Genomic DNA, 24,474 nt, shown 5'->3' with positions numbered 1-24,474 from the left:
GAGAGTGAGGGAGTAAAGAATGATTGGTACATATGTATGAATAAGTGTGGGCAAGGGAGCTGTGTGAAAGTTGCTGCTACATAGAAGAGCTGTGCCTAGGAATTGTGTAAAGTCCTATATGATGAAAGGATATGCAAATAAGACGTATAGTTGTGGCTGTGTGGAGATTTGTAACTGTGTGGAGGCAAGGAGAATGAAGAAATATAGAAAGGGGCTGTAGAGGAGGAATGTATGTAAAAGAAAGATGTGCAGTCATGAGAAAAGAGATGTAATTGAATATTGAAATATGTAACTGGGCAGAAGAGAAATGGTTCCATGTAAAGAAGGACTATTTAAGTTAAAGTAAAGAAGAAGGTTTCCATCAGGAAGGTGTGTGCTTGTTCTTTTTTCTTAGGTTACCAGTAGAAAGCATGTGCTTCTTTGTTTATTCCTCAGATAGAAAAGTCTAGCCCCCGCTACATTCATGGGCTTTCTCACGTACACTGATGTTGACTTCTGGGGGTTGGACCCATAAGTAGTCAGCAATAAGAAGGAGATGCTAAATATGTGGTGGTGACATATTGTTAAAAAGAGAAGAACATTGGCATTCTTTTAAATTTATTATGTATATAAATATTCTGTCTGCGTGTATGCCTGGAGGCCAGAAGAGGGCACCAGACCTCATTACAGATGGTTGTGAGCCACCATGTGGTTGCTGGGAATTGAACTCAGGACCTTTGGAAGAGCAGGCAATGCTCTTAACCGCTCAGCCATCTCTCCAGCCTTACATTGGCATATTTTTGAAGGTGAAATTGTTATAGAGACTGTAGTTTTCTGGAACAAAGAAAAACTGAACAAGATAAAGACAGTAAATATTCTGGCATGGCAATAGAAGAGACTCACGAGCCTCCACAACTCTCAGGCTCTGTCGACAGTTAATGGCTTGTAGAAGGTGGAAAGTATCACCAGAACTAGAACTCTACACCTGCCTTGTATCCTCATTATTTTTCATCCCTTCCCACTTTCCAGGAGACAAAAATCCAAAATCTTAATATCTATTATACAACCTAAACATTAATATTATATGTTAATATTAATATACATATTGCTTTGGAGCAGTATCTCTCAACCTATGGGTCTCAACCATAGGGGTTGGGGTTGAACAACCCTTTCAGAGGGTTCATCTAAGAACATTGGAATACACAGATATTTACATTTAAGTGCATAAGAGTAGCACAATTAGAATTATAAAGTAGCACAATGAGGAACTGTATCAAAGGCTTGCACTTTAGGAAGGTTGAGAACCACTGCTCTAGAGGGTGAGAACTTGCCAATACTGAACATATATAAGTAATAATTACACCTGAAGCTCTGTCTTCAACTGTTGACTTATGTCTTCAGGATTCTCTTGACTGACAAGAGCGTATTAACAAGAGACATGCCAAAGCATTTTGTTCTTTGTTTGGTTTTGGTTTCATCTTGCATGTTTAAAAATATTCTTTATGAATGAGCAAAAAGCATGCTCATTTGATCTTGCGGGTTTTTTTTAGATCTTTGTTTTGTAAAATTAGCAGTCAGTCAGATTCATAAAAGAAAACTAGACAGACTATATAAAATAATCAAGAAATCAAAAGTTATGAAAATAAAAGTATATGTGCTTCAAAATGAAGAACAACTGTTATATACTCCAGTATACTTTGTATTCAGTTGCTTTCCTTTAGATTTTCTAAGATTTTGATTCAGTTTAGTTTGATTGTTTAGCAATGATGACTTGAGAAGGAGTCGTAGAAAGGGAGCTAAGACTTCCCTTAAAGCATCAAGAAATTAGTACAGTGGGTACAAGCAGATCAGTTCTACTCATCTGAAGGTTACACTTAAAGTAATTACTGTAAATGCATGAGATATCGGGGTGCATAAGATATGCATATAATGTTCAGATATGTCATATAATGCTCCTTTGTGACAAACATTTGGCTCAGCCCTAAATGAAGTTAGCCCACAAAATTCTCGCTGGGAATTAATGAAATAATCTTCACAGTATAGTAAACAATGGCTGACCATATTAAACAATTGGCAAATGTGAATGCTGAGCATTTTTCTTCATAAAGTATAAACTCTTCACTTATCTGTTTTCAAATATTGGCCCAAGTATCACCCAAAATAGGTTATTAAAAGGACACATTCTGTAGAATTCTAGACACCAGTACCACTGTTTAGCGAGGAGCAGGTAGAATTATTTGTGGGTGCATTGGATTCACTGCCCATCAATTTCAATACCACTATAGCTCCACTTTGAGTTGCATTACCGACTCTCTCTTTTCACCCAGAACTCCTCATTAAACCGATGATGTCACTATGCCCATTTTAGTGTCTTCATGGAAATTGGAGCGCACACTAGCACCTCTAACCCTCCAAATGCATTTCACTGATCAACGCCATTCATGCCACTCCAGAGCTTGCCAGAGATACCAGCTCACAATTGGTGCATTGGGAACCATTTAGAGATCCTAGCGTGGTGGCGCATGGGCACAGCCAGCAATGAGGCAGCTGAAGCCAAAGGATTTCCAGTCTGAAGACAGGCTAGGGTGCATACGTAGACTCTGTTGCAAAACCATTAAGAGAAAAACAAAAATGTATATTTGTAAGATCTGTGATTCATTTCATAAAAATAGTTTGATTCATATAAGTGACTGTGTAAGATTATTGCAATACTTAGTAAACAGTAGTAATTGGTTATGATGATGGCAATGATAATATTTTAAAATTTTTGCCTAGTTGCTAAGTAACCATCAAAAGCATGTGCCAAGGTCCAGAGAGATGGCTCAGTAGGTAAAAGTACTTGAGTTTGACCCTGAATGACCCACATGACAGAAGGAAGAATCAATTTTCAAAAGTTGTCTGCTGGACTCCAAAATCTACATGTTCACACAGACACACACAAACACACACATACACACACACACACACAAACACACACATACACACAAACGGGAAAGAGCGAGCAGAGAATATAATAACAAAAGTAGATACTAAGTTGTTAGGTTCAAAGTAAACCCCGTGCACTCTAAAAGGACAGTCCAACTGACTTTATCCAAAATGACAATTTGAATTCAATGGGGGGGTGAAGTCGGATGTTCATCAGTATACATGTTGCTTTTATGAATAAATAATGAATAAATAAAGGTGCTTTGGCCTCTGGCAAGGCAGAATATAGCCAGGCTGGAAGAGATATACAGAGAGAGTATGCAGAGTCAAGAAGATGCCATGTAGCTGGCAAAGAAGACAGATGCCCCAGAACCTTACCAGCAGGCCACAGCCTTGTGGGGGATACATAGATGAATAGAAATGGGTTAATTTAAGATTCGGTGTTAGTGAATAAGAAGCCTTAGCTAAACAGTGTTGTAATTGATACAGTTTCTATGTGATTATGGATCTGAGCTGCTGGGAAATGGATTGAGCAGTCTCCATTTACACTGGGGCTGGACGATGCAGGAAAATCGGGATTGCTGGTGGATACATTCAGAATTCCTTAGGACCCTGCGAAATGAGCGTTGTATGTACAAGTAACACCCACTTCTCTTTCCCCTCTCTTTGGCAGATGAGGACTATGGCTTCCTATTGACATACACCTGTGGTGCATACCAAAGCCAGTGCTAACCTCCAGGCTCCTCTGCTCCCTAGAAACATTAATATCCAAGTCCTGACACCCTGAATGCCCAGGATGCTCCAGTTCCCAAGATATTCTGCCAAGACCTGCAGCTTCAGAACTAAATGACACTTGAAAGGTTAGCATTGGGTTGAGGAAAACAAGAGTTTTATAGCTCAAACATGTGGGATTTAAAAGTGGAGAATTTGCTGAGCAAAATAGGCTGGGTTATAGGAGCAGAACAAACATGTTAGTCTTAGCACCCTCTTGAAACCAAGACAAGGTTGCAAGGTGGCCAAAACAAGGTAGTCATAAGTGGTCATATAACCTTTTGAAACAAAGATTGGGTTGCAAAATGCTTATAAATAACTTTTTGAAACAAAGGCATAATAACCATTCTTGGAACAGGTAGTATAGAACCATTTGTAGTTAAGGTAACAGGTGGGGCATAGCCCAATACTTGAGAAACAGAGGTTTAATCATAATGAGGAATTAACATACTTTTCTTTACTGTAGGCAGGCTTTTGGGCCTAAGATGGAGCCAGGCTGGTTCTTCCTTTCTTTTACAATCTTGTCAATGACATTATTATTCTATTACTTCACACACTCTTATTTCTCATTTGGAAGCATTACTTACTCTTTAGTTCTTAACTCCAATGTTTATCACAGATGACTTCTTGGTTCTCCACAAGTCTTTGTGTGCGTCTGAGTGTGTGTGTGTGTGTGTGTGTGTGTATACTTTACTGTACTATACTTGTTAACTGAATAAGTGTTTTTCCCTCATTTATCTATATAAGTATTTTTTTCCTGAATAAAAATGTAATTGATTGACATTAATGTTAAGGATTTTATGGGTCAGGAGTTTTATTATCATAAAATAAAATTAAAAATCAGTTTTGCAATGTAGATAAGATAGAATAAACAGGAGGAGGACAAAGATATAAATTTGGGAGAAGAATCTCACATAAATTGGCTAAAAGAGAAATGAATTATTTTAATAGGGTAGAATTTGAAAATATTACCACTGGAAATTTAATCAAGTTAAGGATGTATATTATAACACATTTTGATAAAGTTTATTCTGATGGCATGAAATGGGGGCACAAAAACTCCAAAGCTTTGGTTCTTTTACTGCAACATGACAAAATTTTGAAGACAGTGGCATTTCCATAAATAAAATGATGTACTATTTAGACACATTTCGTTGAGGTCAAAAAATCCCTTGTGGATTTTATGTGTGCAGATTTTCCTGTATGCAGATTGATCTATTTGTGCCTTCAACCCAGATGTTTCCTTTGCTACACATTCTGACTGATGACTAAGTGTCTCCTCCACACTTTTACTGATACTTTTTAAGTGGTGCTTTGCAAATCCAGCCCACCCAATATTGATAACTTCATCCCACTTTCCCTTTGAATTCTGAATCTCCAATTAAGTAAAAGCCATCTCAAAATAAAAAAGCTTTTACCAATAATCATCTGAATTCAAATGCTGCCTCATTTTCTAAAAGTAAACTATTATTATGTTTTTATTTTTTTTAACTTCTAACTGCATTACCAGTTTGATCTTGTGTACTTCTCTCTTTCCCTATATATTCTATAACTCCCTCAACTAGACCACTCAGATAAGCTCATAAAACTCTACTTATATTTTGGCTCTTTTTTTTTCTCCAGAAGCTTTGCATTTTAGGGTCAAAATTATTAAAAACACAGATCTGATTTGGTTACCTTCTGAACTAATTTAGGAACTCTCAGTTGTAACTATGCAAACAGAAAAAAAAAACAAACAAAAAACAGACAGGTTGACACAATTCTCTTCCAGTGTATGCTCTCTTCATAAGATAGTCTTCTTCAGGTGAAGACTGTCAAGCTACTAGAATGAGATATAATCTCTCTAACCACCAGGCATTCTTCTATCATCCCTTCCCTTTCACCCAAGTTCTAACAAAGAGATCTCAGTCTATCCTTCAACTCCTGGCCAGCCTTTATCTTTCAGAGCTCTTGACTTGGGAAGCCCCTTCATGCTTTTCTGTTAATGAAGTTTGAATAACAACACATGGCTCTTATTTGGTTTCCTACTTCCCAGGGATTTATGAGAACGAAGAGACTGTGTTCCTAAGGCATCTACCATAGAAAGCAGAACAGAAAAGGCTCGCTAAATGTTAATGCCCTTCAGGAGTGCTTATAGTAAAAGGATCAAAGTTATTCGCAACTTTGTGACATAGGTAATGCTAGAAAGAATTCACTGCCCTGGAACATGCACCAAAATATTCAATGACTTCTTTCTTCTCTATGGATTTTTTCCATCTATTATTAGGTCTTGTGAAATTGGAGTACTTTAAGAATTTATACCCTTCTTTTCTGTAAATTCGATTCTTTTTGTCTCAATCTTTTATTTTTCTCTTTCTTTATATGTTATAATGGATATTCCTCAAGATGTTCTAGCCTAGGAATAAAATCCTAGATTTTATATGAATATTATAAAAAAGCAATTATCCATGATCCAGAAAATTTGGTGTCATGAATATCCATGGGATATCGTTTAATATTCCCCCCTTTTCTTCCCCATTTTTGCTAACTTGAACATAGCAGAGAGAAGGACCTTGAATAAATAAAAAAATGAAATTTGCATGTTCAATAATATGTAATACAGCTGTGACAATGGTCAATCATACAGAGTAAAGAACATAAATAGATACTATTTAAACAAATAGTTTTAATACATTTTGCAATTATAAAACTTTATATTTTATAGAAAATATCTTGGCTTAAAATCTTTTTCTTTGTAGTTACAATTAGAGAGAGTGTGCATTCATTAGAACAAATTTGTCCCTGTTACTTGAGAATTGGCTTTTTTTTTCTCTTCCCAATGCACCTGAGGTTTATTTGCTAGATAAACCCGTCCTATCTGTCTTGATATTTAATTAAAGGGGATCATTGTTGTAGATTTGCCACAGGGTTGATTATGTGCTGTAATTAAAACTATGCTGTAAGCTGAGTTTTTTTGCCACCTGTTCAGAAATCTTCCAAACCTCTAGAGAAAAGGTATTTCTCCCTTTCAGTTTAGTGATTAGCTCTCCTCCTTTCCTGCCTGTTTCTACATCTCAAGTTGAAAAGGAATTTGTAGCTGTCCCATTTTTTTTCTTCTTCTTATCTTTCTGATGTTGATGAGTATTGAATGTGGATATCTGACTAGTTGCTCCTTAATTTAAAATGGTATCTGTCATAAAAATAATATCCACTCTACTGGGCCTGATTTTAAAACTTGTATCTATCATGGTTGTTTCTTCTTATAACGTGTAACAGAAAGAATTTGACCAGTAACTGGGAGCAAGGCAAAGGTGTCATTCCATACTTAGCTTCTCACCTGTGGGTGTGGTAAATGTAGATCTCACCAATCACTACTATAGTAGGAGGCTTCTTGTTCATTTTCCGGCTGCCCAGACTCCTGAAATAACCACACAGAAACTGTATTAATTAAATCACTGCTTGGCTCATTAGCTCTAACTTCTTATTAGCTAGCTCTTCCATTTTAATTTAACTCATTTCTAGTAATCTGTGTTTCGCCATGTGGCTGTGGTTTACCAGGTGAAGTTCTGACTCCTACGAGGTTCCATGGCTTCTCTCTGAATTTACCTTTCTTTCACCCAGCATTCAGTTTCATTTGACCCACCTAGCTCTGTTCTACCCTATCCAGGTTTTTCATTAGCCAATGGTATTCGTAGCATACAGAGGGGAATTCCACATCACACTACTTCTCTCACTCTGTCACACAGCTCAGAGTAAAAATGTCAATCACATTGCTTTGGTGTTCTAACTTTCATCTAAGTTTTTCATATCTATGGAACAAAAGGCGATGTATAGAATTTTGCATGTAATAAGGAAACTGTCATTGTCCCTGCGTTTATGAGCCAGTTTACCATAGTATGTAAAATGTCAGGTTTTACAGTAGGAAGTTTACACACCCAGACACAGCTGATCGATCTACGAATTATATGTACAAAAGTCAAGGAAGTTGAGTTGTGAAAAGTGCTATTATTTTGGTGAATAAATGTCTGTCATATTTGTGTCAGAAGGCACAGATAATCACGGCCTATCCTTATAACTAAATGACCTCCAGAGTAGACTTGCTCTGTTTCAGGTATTTGTCATAGTAAGATGACCTTAATTTTCCAAGTCAGCCTATCAGAGTACGCATAAATACCACCTTCCTTTGCTTTAGTAAAATGTTCGGGGAAAGTGGCTTTATAGGATTTGTAAAGTGTCATTCTTTTCAGGAGAACAAGGATGTAACAAACGTAGGAGAAGAAGTACCAAGCAAACTAACAAAGGGAGAAAGAAGTAACAGAAGTTGCTCTTGAGCAGAGCGTTTGCTTAAGCAAAACTAGGAGTGATTAATTTCTGTTGCCTGAAGAAACCAGCAGCCCTGCTGGGTCCTTCAGCATATAATTAAACACAGACATTAAAAAAATAGAGAATTTTAAACATTTCTGAATCATCAGTTTCTAATGATCAGTTATCAATTATATAATTTCTCTGTATTATTAAATTATGTTATGTCCTAAATCAAGTGAACTGTACTAAGCCCCAGTGCCCTTCTTCTTTTCTTTTGAAATCTTAAAAGCATAACTCCACACAGGTATGTACAACATTTCCAACCAAGAAAGCATCATAGCTCTACACAGCTATGTACAAACACTAACCACCAGGAAAACAGTATAACACTATATAGGTACAGAAAATACTACTGCACAGGAAAACTCTACACAGGTATATACAACATTTCTACCCAACAAAAGTTTATTCTGTCTTTACATAATTTGTTTACTATAAAAATAATTGTGTCTATCAATTTGTTTTTTAGATAAATTTGGATTACTGTGTCTTTTAGATACCATGACCTGGGAACAAAGATTTGGAAACAAACCCCAATTGATGTTTCAATGTGGGAGCCGTTTCATGAGGTTTTATAGCTCTACAGAGCAAAGAAAATCATAAATCAAGGCAAGTTTAAAATACATTGGTAGGTATATCAGAGATGTGGATCTAAACTCTGGGCCTGTCACAATCCAACTTCCGCACATCACTATGTTTCAACCAGTCAGTTAATCTTGGTAGACAAATTGGCTTTCTGGGAATTCATGTTCACTTTAGTGTCCACCACTTGACGGCAATCTCAGTAGTTTTGTTTTCATTTTATAGGTTATATTGCAATCACAGTAAACTATATATCCTGAGATTATCTATTTACTGTCAAAAGGTCTAAACAATACTAGATATAACACAGTGCATGCAAACAACATGGATAGAAAATATTTTCATAATATTAAATAGTTATTCCTCTCTATTTCATTGCAAAACCATTATCTGTTATATAGTGGTACTCAAATGTATTCTCCAACCCAGCAACTTCAGCTCCACTTGGGACCTTGTTAAGAATTCAGCACAGGCACACTGAATCAGAGAGGCTGATGGCAGGGCCCATAGAGCTGCTTCCACAATCCCTCCAGAGAAATTCAGAGCTTGGTCAAGTTTGAAAACAGGCCCCATACATGATGGGTTGTAAAATCAACAGTCAAAAGAAACTTAGAGAATTCTATTTACGAAGAGTGCTCGTTATGGGCACGTCAGTTTTCATACCGTTACTTTTACTTTTGACAATCAACATACCACAGTTTCAAAGCATTACTCTGATCCCATTGTTCTGGTTTAAAAATCGGGTGTAGAGTCTTTTAAACTGGGCACAGCTGACATCATGATTTTCTAACAAAGTCCTGACTAGAACTTAGTGCTGATTGTGTATCTCAGGCAATAACAAATAGAGAAAAATATGAAAAAGAAAAAATGCATTATCTTCAGCTCACAGAGTGGCCAGGGTTGTTCATGAAATTGAAAGGGAAATTATGGGATAAGATAGTAGGGAGTTTAACCAATCAATAGACAGGAAGTGCAGGGGAGGCACTACAGAGGCTCTGACTATCCTGAAGTCTACATTACAGTCTTCAGTTTCTTCCTTTGGCTTACCTCTAGGATTGCTGACTGGGGAGTTCAAAGACACACATGCAGAGAAGACAGTCTTTACAACACTCATAAAAATCCAGAAGATTTTGTTGTGTTCTGTAGCTCTGGGGTGCATTGGACTTCTGGGTTAGGGAGATACTCTGATTTCCACAATCAGAGGAAAGTCATATCTTAAGCAGTGTCCAGAAAAGACAAGATGTCCTGAATTTCAAACAATTTATGTCCAACCTAAAAATGCATGCTTAGGAAGTAGTACTTTTTAATTTTGAAAATTATGATCATTAATATTTTCAAGTCTTGAAGACTGTCAAATGCTTTACTATTTTTTCTGGTATAATAGCTAACACACTTTCATTATCAATATTTATATTTCTACTTTCAGTATCAATAATATATATTTATGCTTTCTTTATCAATATTACATTAAGATTTCCTCTTTCCTGTTTAGTATATAACTAATATTCTTACAGTTTCATTGGTCTTTACTATGCCTTGAAAATTCACAGAGCAAAATCTCAGTCTCTGTCATGCAACATTCATCTCTTTTTATGAAAGTTTTTTGGTTTATTTCTTTAGGTTTCTATCATGACATCATGCAAATTTTTTTCCTCATGTGTCTGGTATATTTCACATACCATAATTCCAGACCCTTGTTTGTGTTGTTGCAAATGGAATTTTTTTTGTTTGCTGAAAACATTTCTGTATATATGTGAACATACACAAAACACACACACTCACACCCCTCACACATCTTCCCTTATGTTCTTTATTTGGCAGTCCATAAGAGCTTATACTGTTTTGAATCTTGTTTCTGTGATTATGAAATGCAGACGTCTGGAAATACTGTTTACTTCTTTTGGATATATAGTTTCTTTTCTATTTCTATGATAAAACACCATGACCAAGACAGCTTACAAAAGGCAGCTTTGTATGTACTTATGGCTTCAGAGGGTAAGTGTCCATAATGCAACTACATGGAAGAGCTGAGACCTCACATCTTGATCTTCCCATGGGAAGTACATTGGAAGTGAACTGAGTATTTTGAAATCATAAAAGGCATCCCTAGTACGATACCTCTATCAACACGGCCACAACTCCTAATCCTTCACACACAATTCTAGTAATTGGGAACCAAGTATTCAAACATTTAAGCCTGAGGGAGTCATTCTTTCTCATTCAAACCAATACATTTCAAAGAAACTTCTTGTTTGTTGTTGTGTTTGTTCATTTTCTTTTCACCCTTATAACCATTGCACTGGTCTGCTTACTTACAAGGTGTCTTGGAGAAAAAGACGCTGGGAAAGAGATCCATGGCGCTGTCTAGCATATTATAAAACTTTCTATTACTTAGACACAACATTTTTTGAGCAAATAATTAAAATTGTTGCTGTATGTATACTTAGAAGCACCCTCCAAGTAAGTACAACTACAGTTTCATAACTAAAATAAAAAAAATCTATCTCATGTGTGAGAGAGTAATATAGTTTATTTTTATTAATTATTCCAGTGTGACTTTTTTAAGTTCCTAGAAATTTAAAGTTGTCAAGCCAAGAGAAAGTATCTCTTTTAAATTCTTAGTATATTTTTACCTGTCTGTACTAACAGCAGCCTTGAGCTTGGGGTGAGTAGTACATTTTATTTGGTAGGTTACTCTGCCCTTGTCTCATTGTTATACAGAATTGACTTTGCAACATTTTTATTTCTGTCCCTTTTCTATGAATCTGTGGTCACTAATGAATCCCATAGTGACCCATTCGAGCAGTCTGGCTTTGCTTGCAGTCCCTCCAACAGCTATCAAAAAAAAAAAAAAAAAAACTATGCATTCCTTTCTTTCATTTACCTGGGAATGAATTTCTTTATGTTTCATGTAAATTCACTAGAAGAGGCAGAGTACTACCTATTTTTTGTTGGTTGGACTTTTATTTTAATTAGCAGCCCTCTGATGGAGCAAAGCTGGTCTTATAAACACATAAAAAATGAAGTATATTATTGGGAAAGTTACTATCAATAATTTATGTGAAGACCTCTCTAACTTAGATACTGAGAAAAGCCCACTTTTGGAAGGAGCATTTTAATCCCTGAAACGATACTTTATAGAGTTATTTCAATATCAATATGCACTATGTAAATAAATATATATGTACATATATACAGTAAAAGTGATATAATAATATCAAAACACTTTTTTTTCCTAGAGTTAATAATTTTGGTTTTAGTTCAGCTTGTTAGTGGGGATGGCTGAAGATTAGAGGAAAGCAATCTCTAAGCTTAATGAAAATGCTGGTTAATAAGAAATTCTTTATATAGCATAGACAAAGGAGCCAATAGAATCCAGAAGCTTAATTTTAAGCAATATTTCATCCATTCTGATGCAATTTCAAATAATAATATCCCAGTATTTGGAGGAAATTCAAGGAAAACATGGTTTTAATTCAAAGATGCTTCAAGTGTGTGTGTGTGTGTGTGTGTGTGTGTGTGTGTGTGTTTGTGTGTGTGTGGGGTGTGTGTGTGTGTGTGTGTGTGTGTAGGGTATAACAGCCTAAGTTTCACTTGGGAACATGTTAGAAATGTAGGTGTCTAGGGCATAACTCAGACTTAGGGCAACGAAGACAAAAGTGAGGGTTTGGCAGCCTGCTTTAAGGAATCCACCAGGTGATTCAAAAGCAAGTGCAAGTGAGAGAAATCCTGTCACTTTAGTTCCCAGAGTTATGTGCGACAGAGGGAAGGGAGCAGTTATGTGTGTAGAGGCACAGCTGAGATGGAGAAGTCTCTGTTATAATGCTCATGTCTTCAGGGAATGAAGACAAGAAAATGAAAAAGGAACAGCCTGCCTCTTAGCAAAGAAAAGGCACATCCTATTCTGTACTAGACAGCTTCAATCCTTACAACCACTGATAAAGAACTGGGCACACATTGGGGCTGCATGCTTTGCTGGGAAAGTATGAATCGTGAACGTTAATAAGCTTATATATATATATATATATATATATGTATATATAGAATATGTAATTTGCTGGTGGAGAAACTCATGATATCCATAGATGAGTTTTCATTAGTAACAATTTGAATGATTTCTTAAATTATACATATAATTAAATCAAGTGTCTAATATAGAATAGTTGAAGACCACATGTACCATTTTCTAGTAAATTTCCCTCTTTGGCTCGCTGAAGACAAACATGTCTTCAGAAGAAATTGAAAAGTGTTACGTAGGAGTCAACAAAATGGATTAGAAGTGGGTCTTCTCTATTTTTCCATGATATAAAATTCTGATTTTTTAAAGTATAAATCTCTATAATAGACACCATGACTTTGGTGATTATATTCTTATGTATCATGAAAATGGTACATAAATAAATGTACATAAATAAAACTGTAGAAAAGTCTGTATGGCAGTCTTCTGATGATAAAAGAAGCCTTAAGACTAGCTTGATTTCTTTTTCTTTTCTTTTTTTGAATCAGGATTTCGCGCCTGTCCCTGGCACTAGCTCTTGTAGACCAGGCTGGCCTCGAACTCACAGAGATCCACCTGCCTCTGCCTCCCGAGTGCTGGGATTAAAGGCGTGCGCCACCATCGCCCGGCTTGATTTCTTTTTTTCTAAACAAGTTTCTGACAAAGATACATAAGATCATATTGAAAATGGTGTGACATGGACTTCTGTTTATTCACCAAACTATGTTTTTAACAAAATTTCCCCTCTTTTTTTCTCTGTACAATCTCATCTCAATGTAGTACATCTTACTTAGAGTCTCACTCATAAGATAACCATTGCATTTTGATCTATTATTTTGAAAATAAAACATTGATCAGAGGGAGTCCATTCACTAGCTATCCGAATAGAAATGGAAAGCTGACAAATTTCAGAGATCTCAGTTGAACACATACTATGACTTTGTATGTGGTCTATAATATAGTATGTAATTGTTAGTTAGAAAAAGATTATTGTGGCAGTGATGCATTCTATTGTGTAACTCCCAATATTTATAGATTTAAAGAAAATTTTGGGCAAAGCAAATGAATCTTTTAAATTTTTGTTTGATTATGGTCTAGATTCTGAGGCAATTTACTAAAGATGCTAAACATTAGTTTATACGACATGCCACATTATCTGGCAGTGGGAGTGCACAAACACAGTTTTCTTTTCTCACTTCATGGGAAAAATGAAATACACCAAGATATTTGTCAAATAAGCCTGCATTTTGAGCATTCATTTTGCATCTTTAAGCTGCTGAAAATGTAGAGATTCACCACTCAAAGCATTATCACTTCTCAATGTTCAACCTTATTTTCTTGATTTCTGTAGATAAATAAAATTCAAGAATTTGTTCGTACTTGCTGTATCTATTTCTGCATCATGATCTTGTTTTGTGACAGATTTTTTCCCTGGAAACACACACACGCGCGCGCACACACACACACACACACACACACACACACACACACACAGTCTATTCACTCATATAGGAATTCCTGACAGATTATAGGTGAAGAGTTTTTTACAGGAGTAGAAATAAAAGTCAGTTGCTTCACTAAAGCCCATTCCTGCGTGTGTGACTGCTAACCAAAGCTGGAAACTTGGGGAGCATCTCACAACCTTTTTCCAGCTACACAGGTTAGAGATCAAGTTATATTTGCACAAGAACCATTTATTTTTCATTTAGAAACTTATCACCACTGAGTAACTATGTAACCATTCTCTACTAGACTGTCACCTTTATAAAAGCAGTGAAGATACTAAAAAACTTTCCATGACTAATTTTTACAAAAATGGAATATTTTCCAAATATTCTTTGATTAAAAGCTATGGAGAAACCCTGTCTCGAAAAATCAAAAATAATAGTGAGAGGGTTTTATACTCATGTAACAATAACAGTATGAATAGTGATTTTTCAATATACTTTATTTACTTCATACACAGAAGAAAATTTTAATTATTGCTGATTAAATTTTTCTGATTTTCATGGAGTACTTAGAATTCATGTGTAGCTTGTCAGCATCTCCACTATATGACATTTTTGTATTCTGTTGAAAATCAAATGCAGTGTGACCTTAGAGGGGTGAACTCTCTCTTGATTTTTATATTGATCTCAGCAAATTCTTTTTATACCAAATATTGACCATTTTCTTAGATTTGAAATTAAACAATACGGTTCTATTTATATCTTTCAAGAATGATTAGGTAATTCGTCTTTCCATGTATAAGTTCATAGATTTAACTAACTAGTGGGGAAATTGTGTAGTGATGTTCAATCGTTACTCATCCAAAAGAACCATATAATCAATACAAGCCTAGGGTGTCTATGTTCTTGGTGTCCTAGTCACAGGTTGAAATAGAGACACACAAGGATTGCAAGGCAGCATGACTGCTCGATGAAGAATCACATAGTTCAGAGGGGGAGAAATCTTTATAAGTAAACAGCAGGCCACGTTAGTGACAAAGTACTCAGGGATTCCAAGTACTGTTCAGAGCTTCTTTTCATGAAGTCCAGGAGAAAGGGAAAAGAAGATGATTAATAGGGTTGATACCAAGGGTGTTCCCTATTTTAATTGACGTGGTGGGGTTATATGTACATTCTCTTCTGCTCATGTGTTTCACATGATATGTCTGATACGGATAACCAGTTCTGTATAGGCGTAAGATGATAAATAAATAGAGGCTTTCTCTAAAAGTTCATGCTAAGAACTCAATTGGTCATGTTGTTATGTACAGTCAAAACCAGTCCATGAGGGTTCAGCCCCTTACCTTAAGTACCAAAACGTGTTCCAGATTAAGATTGAATAGAAGCTGCAACTGAAATGAGAGTACTTGTTTGTTGGAGGCAGAAAAACTTATTTCATTATTTTGAGTGTAATGTACATGACACTTGATTCAAATGCTGGTACTGAATGTGTTGTTTGGAGAGACATTTTGTTTCATATAAGTATAAGATTTTGAGGGCTCAAGCTTGCAATGGCCATTGTTTGAAAAGGGGAGTGTTCATAGCTTGGGAGTTTCATTTGGTGTTCTGTTTCTTATATATGACTGCCATAATTTCTCGGAGAGCTATATTTAGCACTGTCTTTTATTCTTGTATTTGGAAAATGTCAAACTGAGAATTCAGAATACTTAAGGAAAGCACACGCTGCCAAGTTGTATGCCTTCAATTCAGACTCTGGGACCCAAATGATAGAAGAAGAAAAATCACCTCCTGTAAGTTGTACTCTAACCTCCCTGTGTGTACAATGGAACGTTTTCACCCACAAATAGATAAATAATAAGTAAATTAGTATGTTCACCCTGGTTTCTCATCACTTGGAATTTTATTATGCCAGTGTTTGTTTTTCTCCCTACTAAAATTCCCACCACTATGAGCTCAGGATAGATTCAGATGCCCACGAGGAATAAAGGAAACATCCAATTATGCTTGGCTAGATACAATAACAGCTTTAATTCTAGTATTCATAGATCTCTGCAATGTTTGTTTCACCTTGAGAAATCAGTTACTATGTATATTAATCACAAATTTAAAAGGTGAATGTGTTTATGAAATGAATTATTTGTAAAGAGTAGAATAAAAGAAATCAAGTTAATTGCAAAACCACTTAACCTGCGAGTCAATTTTACTATAGACTTTGAACATCTTCCTGAATGCATTCTTTGTTCTTTGTGTTTGTTTCTCTTAAAGTAAAGCTAAAATAGTCTATAGTTGGTTTTCAACTAATAATGTATTTCAGTGCACTGAAGAGAAACCTAATTAAATGAGAAACTTTTGGTTTATTAACTATTGTCTTCAAGAGACTGTTATCAAACAATTGCCTGCACAATATTAGGTGATTATACTGATGAATGTTTAAAGATTTGACCAGAAATAATTACTGTATTGCATGATACATCATGTCTTCTACTTCCTCTTCCCTGATCTCCTAATTGTCTTCTCTCTGTCCTCATTCCATCTTCTCCTTTAATAGTCTACCCAAAGTTCTGCCATCTGACTTTAATTACTTAATCAGTTAATTAATCACCACACTCATCCAACTTTATTTCTTTGTTTCTTTTTTTCTTCATTCCTTCCTTCCTTTGTTCCTTCTATCATTTTTTTCCTTTCTTGCTTTTTTCCTTCAAGACAAAATTATGATACACAGATAGTTTGGAACAACTTTGGAAAATACAATTCAAAACAATTTTTTTTCTTCTCAAGTGTGAGTATTTGCTAAAGGAAACCCTACTCCATGCTCAAGAGGTATTGACTGATGACACCTTGGGGAGTGGGATGGCCAGTTATCCTCAGGAAGACGGTTGCTGAGAGACTGACTGCTCACGGCCCAGGTGAATGATCCTATGTATATACTGGCAGAGAAAAAAAAATATGGGAGTAGACAGGAGTAATCTGAGGGAGGGAATGGTGGAGGATTTGATCAAAACACATAATATCCATACTTGAAATTCTGAAAAAATTAATAAAAAAGAAATCAACTAAAATATATAAACAAAATTGTCATGTTTATAAACCCTCTACTGTTTTTCTGTACTCTCTATCACAGACACTGGCAGGATAATATCCATTTTTATATCAAAATATTCAGAAATATTCTGAATGCAAGTGAAAATATTAGTTAAGAGACTTTTCAAATTAAAGCAAGATAAAGTGTAATAAGTATTATTTTTCTCCTTTACCACTAGCACCAAGATGTAAATATATCTAGTCCTGTCATCATAATTAAGGATCATTAATCTGTTTTATAGTAACATGCTACTTGTACCCAGATGAAGACAAATATTCAGCTTCCTATTCCCAATGTGGTGCTGGTTAAATTGAAACAATCATATGGGCCAAAACCAAATACTCTGTCATGGCATTCTGCTAGTTCAGAAAAGCATCCCTAATGGATTAATGCTTTTAGTACATTATACTATTCTAGACTGTTTCAAAGACCAAAGATAGCTTTTTAAAGATATCTTTCATATCTGTACAAAAGGTAAACTTGTACAATGAAATGATGGTACTTGACACTCCAACAATGCTCTTTAAAGAAAATTTCCTTCTACTTGAGTTATCAAATAAAATAATATTAGAAGTTATAGTTTAGCAATTGTATTTTAACTCATGGATCCAAAATAGCTTTTTACTTCATCTTGAGCTTGTTAGGATTCAAAGCACTGCCTGATAAAATAACTATTGTCAGTAATATTTGAGAGGAGCGATTAATCCTATCAAGTCTTTTAAGACTATCTTTGTAAAGCAGAATTTCACAGAATGGCAATGATAAAGTAACTCCAAGATTTTTATGATAAAAACAGCAGTTGGAGTAAATAGAATCTTTTTGATGAATGTAGTTTTATTTTGTCATATGGTATTCACTTCCTTACATGTCAATTTATTTACCAAAATATTTGAAATCCATGTAAAGGGCAAACTGACTGTGTCACACTTCCCAATGAGTATGTAGACATTCAAACTCATCATGTATTTCAGAGCTGTTTATCTTAGAGGACAAGACAAAATCTGCAATCTCTAAACTTATTGGACTTTGGTATGTTTTATATAGATTATGTATATGTAACTTGCATTGATGAGAGTAAAAGCTACACCTCTTTGCAGTAATTTTAGGACCTCACAGTGAATTATGATTTCATTACTGAAAACAAATAACTTCATAGATATTAATTGAAATGTCAATCTTAAAATAATTAACATTTTGGGGTTGGAGAGATGACTGGGTGGTTAAATACATTGGATGCTTTTACAGGGTACCAGAGTCACATACCAAAAACCCACAAATAGCTGGCAACGGTCTCCAGTCCCAGGGAGATCAATACCTTCTTCTGGCCTCTGTTGGTACCAAACACTCATGTGGTAAATAGATATCATCTTTCTTTCTTTCTTTCTTTCTTTCTTTCTTTCTTTCTTTCTTTCTTTCTTTCTTTCTTCTTTCTCTCTCTCTCTCTCTCTCTCTCTCTCTCTCTCTNAAATTTCTACAAAATCCAAAATCAAAATTAACAATATTCTAATATGATGTAATGACAAATTTTAAACCCAAAGTCTTTGATGGCGGAACCCATGTGTTTAATAATATACTATGAAAGCTAAACTTGTTTATGAATATGTATTTGCTTCGTAGATCAACTTGTATTCACTTCAACCTTTATGTTTTGTCTGTAAAGAAGCTGATAATTCTGATTCAAAGATGAAGAAATGCATATACTGGTGGCTTAAAAGATTCAATGTCTTAAGTGATGACATGATTTATGGAATTTATTGCTGAATCAGAATAAATATACCAGAGCTTGTTTTATATACAATTATTTTTCTTTTTTTTAGTTAGAATTAAAAGTCTCTCTCCAATATAATAAATTATTACTGATAAATAAACATTATTTAAAATGCATTCATGTGACCAGACCAAGGTCAGGAGATCAAGATCAAACTAATTTTGCTTATCATTTTTAAGGTGGTATTTTTGAAGTTAATAATCATTAGACATATTTGATCTCTGCCAGTAATTATAGCATTAGAGTGTCATTTAATTTCTTGGGAACTTTAAAGAATAATAAATGTTAATAATGCTCTAGGTGACTTTATATCTGGCAATATTCTAAACACTTTGCATATGTGATTTCACTTAATGGTCACAATAACATTTGCATTGTATCATTATTATCAGTGTTCCAATTTATGGGATGATGAATACAAAAATAGAAACTGAAGATTCAAAGTACTTGTAGCTTCATTTGTTTTAATGACCTTCCCTGCATTTTTGTCACTGTTAATAAGAAGGAAAGAAACACTCAAGACATTATTATAAAATTTAGCATTAAGTTTTATGCAATGTGTCACAGAACACTTGCTTCATCTAACTGATATGTGTAATGTGTACTTTCCTTTCATTTACAAGATCATAGGCTTTTGGCTGTATTAAAAATCATCATATTTATAAAAATATTTACTTGATGAAAATTATCAAAATATATGTATATTTATTTATTCATATATATAGTGTGTGACAAAATGGAAGTATAAATACAACATCTGAGAAAGACTTGTCTTTATGTAAATCAGATATTGTATTTGGAATTCCATTTTGTCACAGCAACTCTTATGAGTAAAGTCATTTAATTAAGGTGGCTTGCTTTCTTTTTAAGAGGTTCTATCCATTATCTTCAGGATGGAGAGCATGGCGGCATGCAAGAAGATGTGGTGCTGAAGATGAGAGTCTCATACATCTTGACTCAGAGGCAATAGGAAGTAGACTAAGCATAATGCTGAATGAAGCTCTAGAAAACAGACCTCTAAGCCCACCTACACAGTGACACACTTCCTCCAACAAATCCACACCTTCTAATAGTACCACTCCCAGTGGGGACATTTTCTTTCAAACCATGACAGGTATGTTCTCAGTTATCAATTATTTATAAGTGGTTATTCCTTTGAATACTAGGAAGTAGAAAGGATTTATTATTCCAAAGTGAACACATTTACATTTCTGTTTTCTTCATTTGTATTTGGCAGAGCTATGAATTGGCTCTACATAGATTCCATTCACATTGTCTTCAACTGCCAAATTCCTTAACACAATATACTAAAAATTAAATGCTTGCTAAGTTATTTTGTGTGTAATGGTAGACTAGACTAATGCAGCAGTTTTAGGTATATATCTACTGGAAGAAATAAAAGGATGTAGTATATAATTTGCAATTACAGCAATTATAAGGCAACTAGTTTGAGGAATTAAACTAAAGTGATAGTACATGCAAAAATTTTGAAATACATGCAGCAAGATAACTGAGCATTATCCTCCTCTGGGTTTTATTTAAATAATGTAGCAAAATGTTACTATGTACCCTTGAAAACAGCTCTCAGAGTTCTTGGATTTGGTCTCCCTAATTGTATACTCAAACTTTAAAAATTTTTGTTTCTTATAAAATTTTATTGAGCATCATCGGTTCTGTGTGAAGGGAAGAAATATCACAAACTAAAAATACACTCTGCATAGGATAAACATCAGAAACATCTGCACATATGACAATTTAGAGTTAGTTTCACTGATACCTTTTTAGAATTCTAATGACAGTCTTGAAATTTTGTGAGTTTGTATTCTAAAGTAACACATTTTCTAAGCAAATTGGTTTTTCATCTATGTATCTGCTGTCAGCAACATATGGGCTTTAAAGGTTTTCTTTGAATATATCTTATTGTTTTTAGTCTTGACATCATCTTTCATGTTTTCTGCTTATTTCTTTTCTTTTTTTTTTAGTTCTTTTAAGTGACTGTCCTCTTCCCCATTACAAAATTCCTTAGGGATTTTTGAGTCAAATTGGTACAAATGCCATTTACTTCCTTATTTTTCTAAGTTTATTTGATATTTTATGCAACTTTCTGATGTATTCCTTAAACAAAATCAAAAATACATGCATCTCCAGTATACATTTCCACACATTTTTGAAAATGTCTAAACATACAAACTAAGAGACAGAACTTAGTCATTGTAGAAGACAGTCTTGTACTCCTCCCTAATCATGACTCTCTCCTTCCTTAAACCTACCATTCTCTCCAATTCTAGCATCGTTTTAGGTTTAAAGTAAATGAAATAAGAGAGTAGTTATTTTCATTGTTTTGATATCCATCTATCCATCAACTCACCCATCCATCCATCATCCATCCATCCATCCATCCATCCATCCATCCATCCATCTGTCCGTCCATCTGTCCACCCACCCATCCATTCATCATCATCCATCCATCCATCCATCCATCCATCCATCCATCCATCCATCCATCCATCTATTCATACATTCATCCATGAAGTTAGTTATTTTTGAGAATAAGTCCAATGTGTTCCAGGTTACACTCTAATTTGCTGCATAATACAGGGTGACCTTAAAGTTCTGACCCTCCTAGTTCCCCCTCTTGAGTGCTGGGATTACACATGGGCATTGCCACATCAGTTATCATCGTTACTGGATATTGAACACAAGGCTTCTCACCTGCTGTGCAAACACTCCATCAGCTGAGTGACAGGCCTAGACCAATCGTATCAAATCTAGTCATATTCATTTCTACTTTTTCTGTTTATGACATTTCATGAAAACTAAACTATTTATTTTCTTTTGGCTCATGTTCTGCAATTCCTCACTCTTGACATATATGCATACATATATATAAACACGTGCATCCATATATGTCTGAGTGTGTATATACATATATACATATTTTTGTGCAACACATATATACATCTATATGCACATTTTTGCTAGGTTAACGATATACATCCTTTCTCATTTTCTATGGTAGAATTTGATAATATTGACTAGTATTCCAAGTATTGATGATAAATGAAAATAGTTATTCCCTTATCTTTTAATACCTTTTTTCCCAGTCTTCTTAAAAGAGTGTTTTTCTTCTTTAAGCATGCTTTTATGCATCTCCTTTTATTTCAGTGTTCTATTTGTATTAGGTGACTCTGTTTCTTACAAATAGTCCGTTTCACTAAATGGTAGCATCTGCAGTCAATGGCTTCATCTGCTCCCATGCAGAAATGATTCACAAATATTTACCTTCAGTATGAACTTCCCCATTGAACTCCTGATTGCTTTCTTAATGAGCGCACTTAATAAGATGTCCCTCAGGCAATTAAAAATCAACACGTTGGACACGGAATGCATTATCTATCAAGTCTACTTCACTTTTATTCCCTGTCTAATTTGGTAGTAGTACCCTCATTCTAATTAACACAACAATGCACTTGGGGTCAGCTTTGGCTCATTTTCTATGGCTTTATTCACATTCTCCAAACCATCTAGTCTGATCCTTCATTTTCTTTTGAATAGTAATTGATCATTTACAGCGAGACAGAAATTGTTCAAAGACAATCAAATTATTAATTAGTCTAATCCTAGTAACAAATTATAGGTTATTTATAATATCACACTCATTTTACAATAACATCTGGGATAAGGGAAGCTATTACCAGAGAATGCACGGGTCTAAGAATGCCTAAGTGAGTTGGGCGTCTGGGAGCTCCTGCAGCCTATGGTTAAGTGAGATATTCCAGCATTTTCTTTTGGAGTCATAATCTCTATTTCATTCACAAGAACCTCTCGTTTCCTGTTCATATATTTTCTTTCCCCTCATTTACTTTTCTTTTCTTGTTTTAATACTCAATAGGCTATTTTTATACTATGTTTTATATCCGAGTCCAAAAAAGATGTTATATGTGCTATAGAAAGTAGAGATGAAAGGATAAGACAAGTAAGTCCTTGTGAGCCCAGAAGCAAAGGTACAGACATTAGTCAGAGGATTCCATTCTTGAATTTGTAGATTTGATTTTGTGTTGATCTGTTTCTTGCAAAACAGTGATTTTTCTCTTTTGAAATAGAGTGTTAGCCTGCCTCATGATGTATTGAAATGATATAAATTGTTTTTAGTTTTATCGGAGCCCATGCTCCCAGGTGCTCAGGGCGATGTCCCCAGTTAGTTCCTTGGGCAGCTGAGGATAGGGAACCTGAAATGGCCGTATCCTATAGACATACTGATGAATATCTTGCATATCACCATAGAACCTTCATCTGGCGACGGATGGAGATAGAGAGAGACCCACATTGGAGCACCAGAATGAGCTCCCAAGGTCCCAATGAGGAGCAGAAGGAGGCAGAACATGAGCAAGGAAGTCAGGACCGCGAGGGGTGCACCCACCCACGGAGACAGTGGGGCTGATCTATTGGGAGCTCACCAAGGCCAGCTGGACTGGGACTGAAAAAGCATGGGATAAAACCGGACTCTCTGAACATGGCGGACAATGAGGGCTGATGAGAAGCCAAGGACAATGGCACTGGATTTTGATCCTCCTTCATGTTCTGGCTTTGTGGGAGCCTATCCAGTTTAGATGCTCACCTTCCTAGACCTGAATGGAGGGGGGGAAGACCTTGGACTTTCCACAGGGCAGGGAACCCTGACTGCTCTTCGGACAGGAGAGGGAGAGGGACAGGAGTGGGAGGAGAGTGAGGGAAATGGGAGTCTGGGAAAATGCAGAATTTTTTTTCAATAAAAAAGTAATGAATAAAAATAAAAAATATAAAAGAGAGACTTGTGAGTTTTAAAAGATACTTCATGAATTTAAAGTTGTATTACATCTTATTAAATAAACATGAGGCTTTGGGGACAAGAGAAAGAAGGTTATGATTTAGAAGTTATGTATTTGAGTGTTAGGTTGACAAAGAGTGGAGTGTATAGTTTTCCAATTTTATATAACCCAGCTTCACCTGGGAAGGTAATCTCAATGAGAGATTGCATACAGTTGGTCTTCCTATGGACATTTCTGTGGGATTTTGTCTTCTTTAGTTTTTTTGGGAAGACTTGCCACACTGTAGATTGCACTATTCCTTAAGGAAGAGTCTTGATTTGTATCTGAGTGGAGAAATTGAGATGAAACAAAACTAAACAATAAACGTTCATGTATTCTTTTCTTTCTGCTTTTGACTATGTATGTGATGTAACATGTAAATTCTGGTCAGTAACCTTGAATTAACCCCTTCAGTTTAAACTGCTCTTTGTTAGGATATTTGATCACAGCAAAACAGAAATGAAAATAAAACAATGGATGTTATGAAACATTGAATTTTTATTGGGTGACTTGTTTATAACAATAACATTAATTCATGATGAAGCTGTGGTTCAGCAGTTGAGAGCACTTGTTGCACTACAGAAGACCCAGGTTTGGTTTGAAGCATCTACACGGCAACTTATAGGAACTGGAGTATAGAAAGAGGAGTAACTCCAGTTTCAGGGACTTGGCACCCTTTCCATGTCTCTTAAGTCACTAGGGAGTCATGGAATCCACACATGGACATAAGC

At 35.3% G+C, this 24,474-nt stretch overlaps 1 long non-coding RNA gene across 4 annotated transcripts in view; it reads left to right on the top strand.

Moving 5' to 3' along the window:
- The window catches only part of LOC126497538 (uncharacterized), a 119,446-nt gene extending 95,220 nt beyond the window's left edge, over positions 1-24,226 (top strand). The window contains exons 2-9 of one of the 4 annotated variants that reach the window (XR_007590643.1): positions 3,578-3,764; positions 8,489-8,647; positions 10,921-11,061; positions 15,741-15,836; positions 16,825-16,952; positions 18,374-18,480; positions 19,789-20,010; positions 23,181-24,226. This is a non-coding gene — a long non-coding RNA (uncharacterized lncRNA). Of the gene's footprint in view, positions 1-996; positions 3,765-8,488; positions 8,648-10,920; positions 11,062-15,740; positions 15,837-16,824; positions 16,953-18,373; positions 18,481-19,788; positions 20,011-23,180 lie in introns of those variants that run through there. The other 3 variants (XR_007590641.1, XR_007590642.1, XR_007590640.1) reach the window with 3 other exon arrangements.
- Positions 24,227-24,474: the final 248 nt, after the last annotated feature.

This window comes from Alexandromys fortis, unplaced genomic scaffold, assembly GCF_014885135.2.
Source record: "Alexandromys fortis isolate MF-2015 unplaced genomic scaffold, M_Fortis_MF-2015_v1.1 scaffold_24, whole genome shotgun sequence".
Classification (NCBI taxonomy): Eukaryota; Metazoa; Chordata; class Mammalia; order Rodentia; family Cricetidae; genus Alexandromys; species Alexandromys fortis.
Note: the sequence above shows the minus strand (reverse complement) of the source record. Positions and strands in the feature narration are given on the sequence as shown.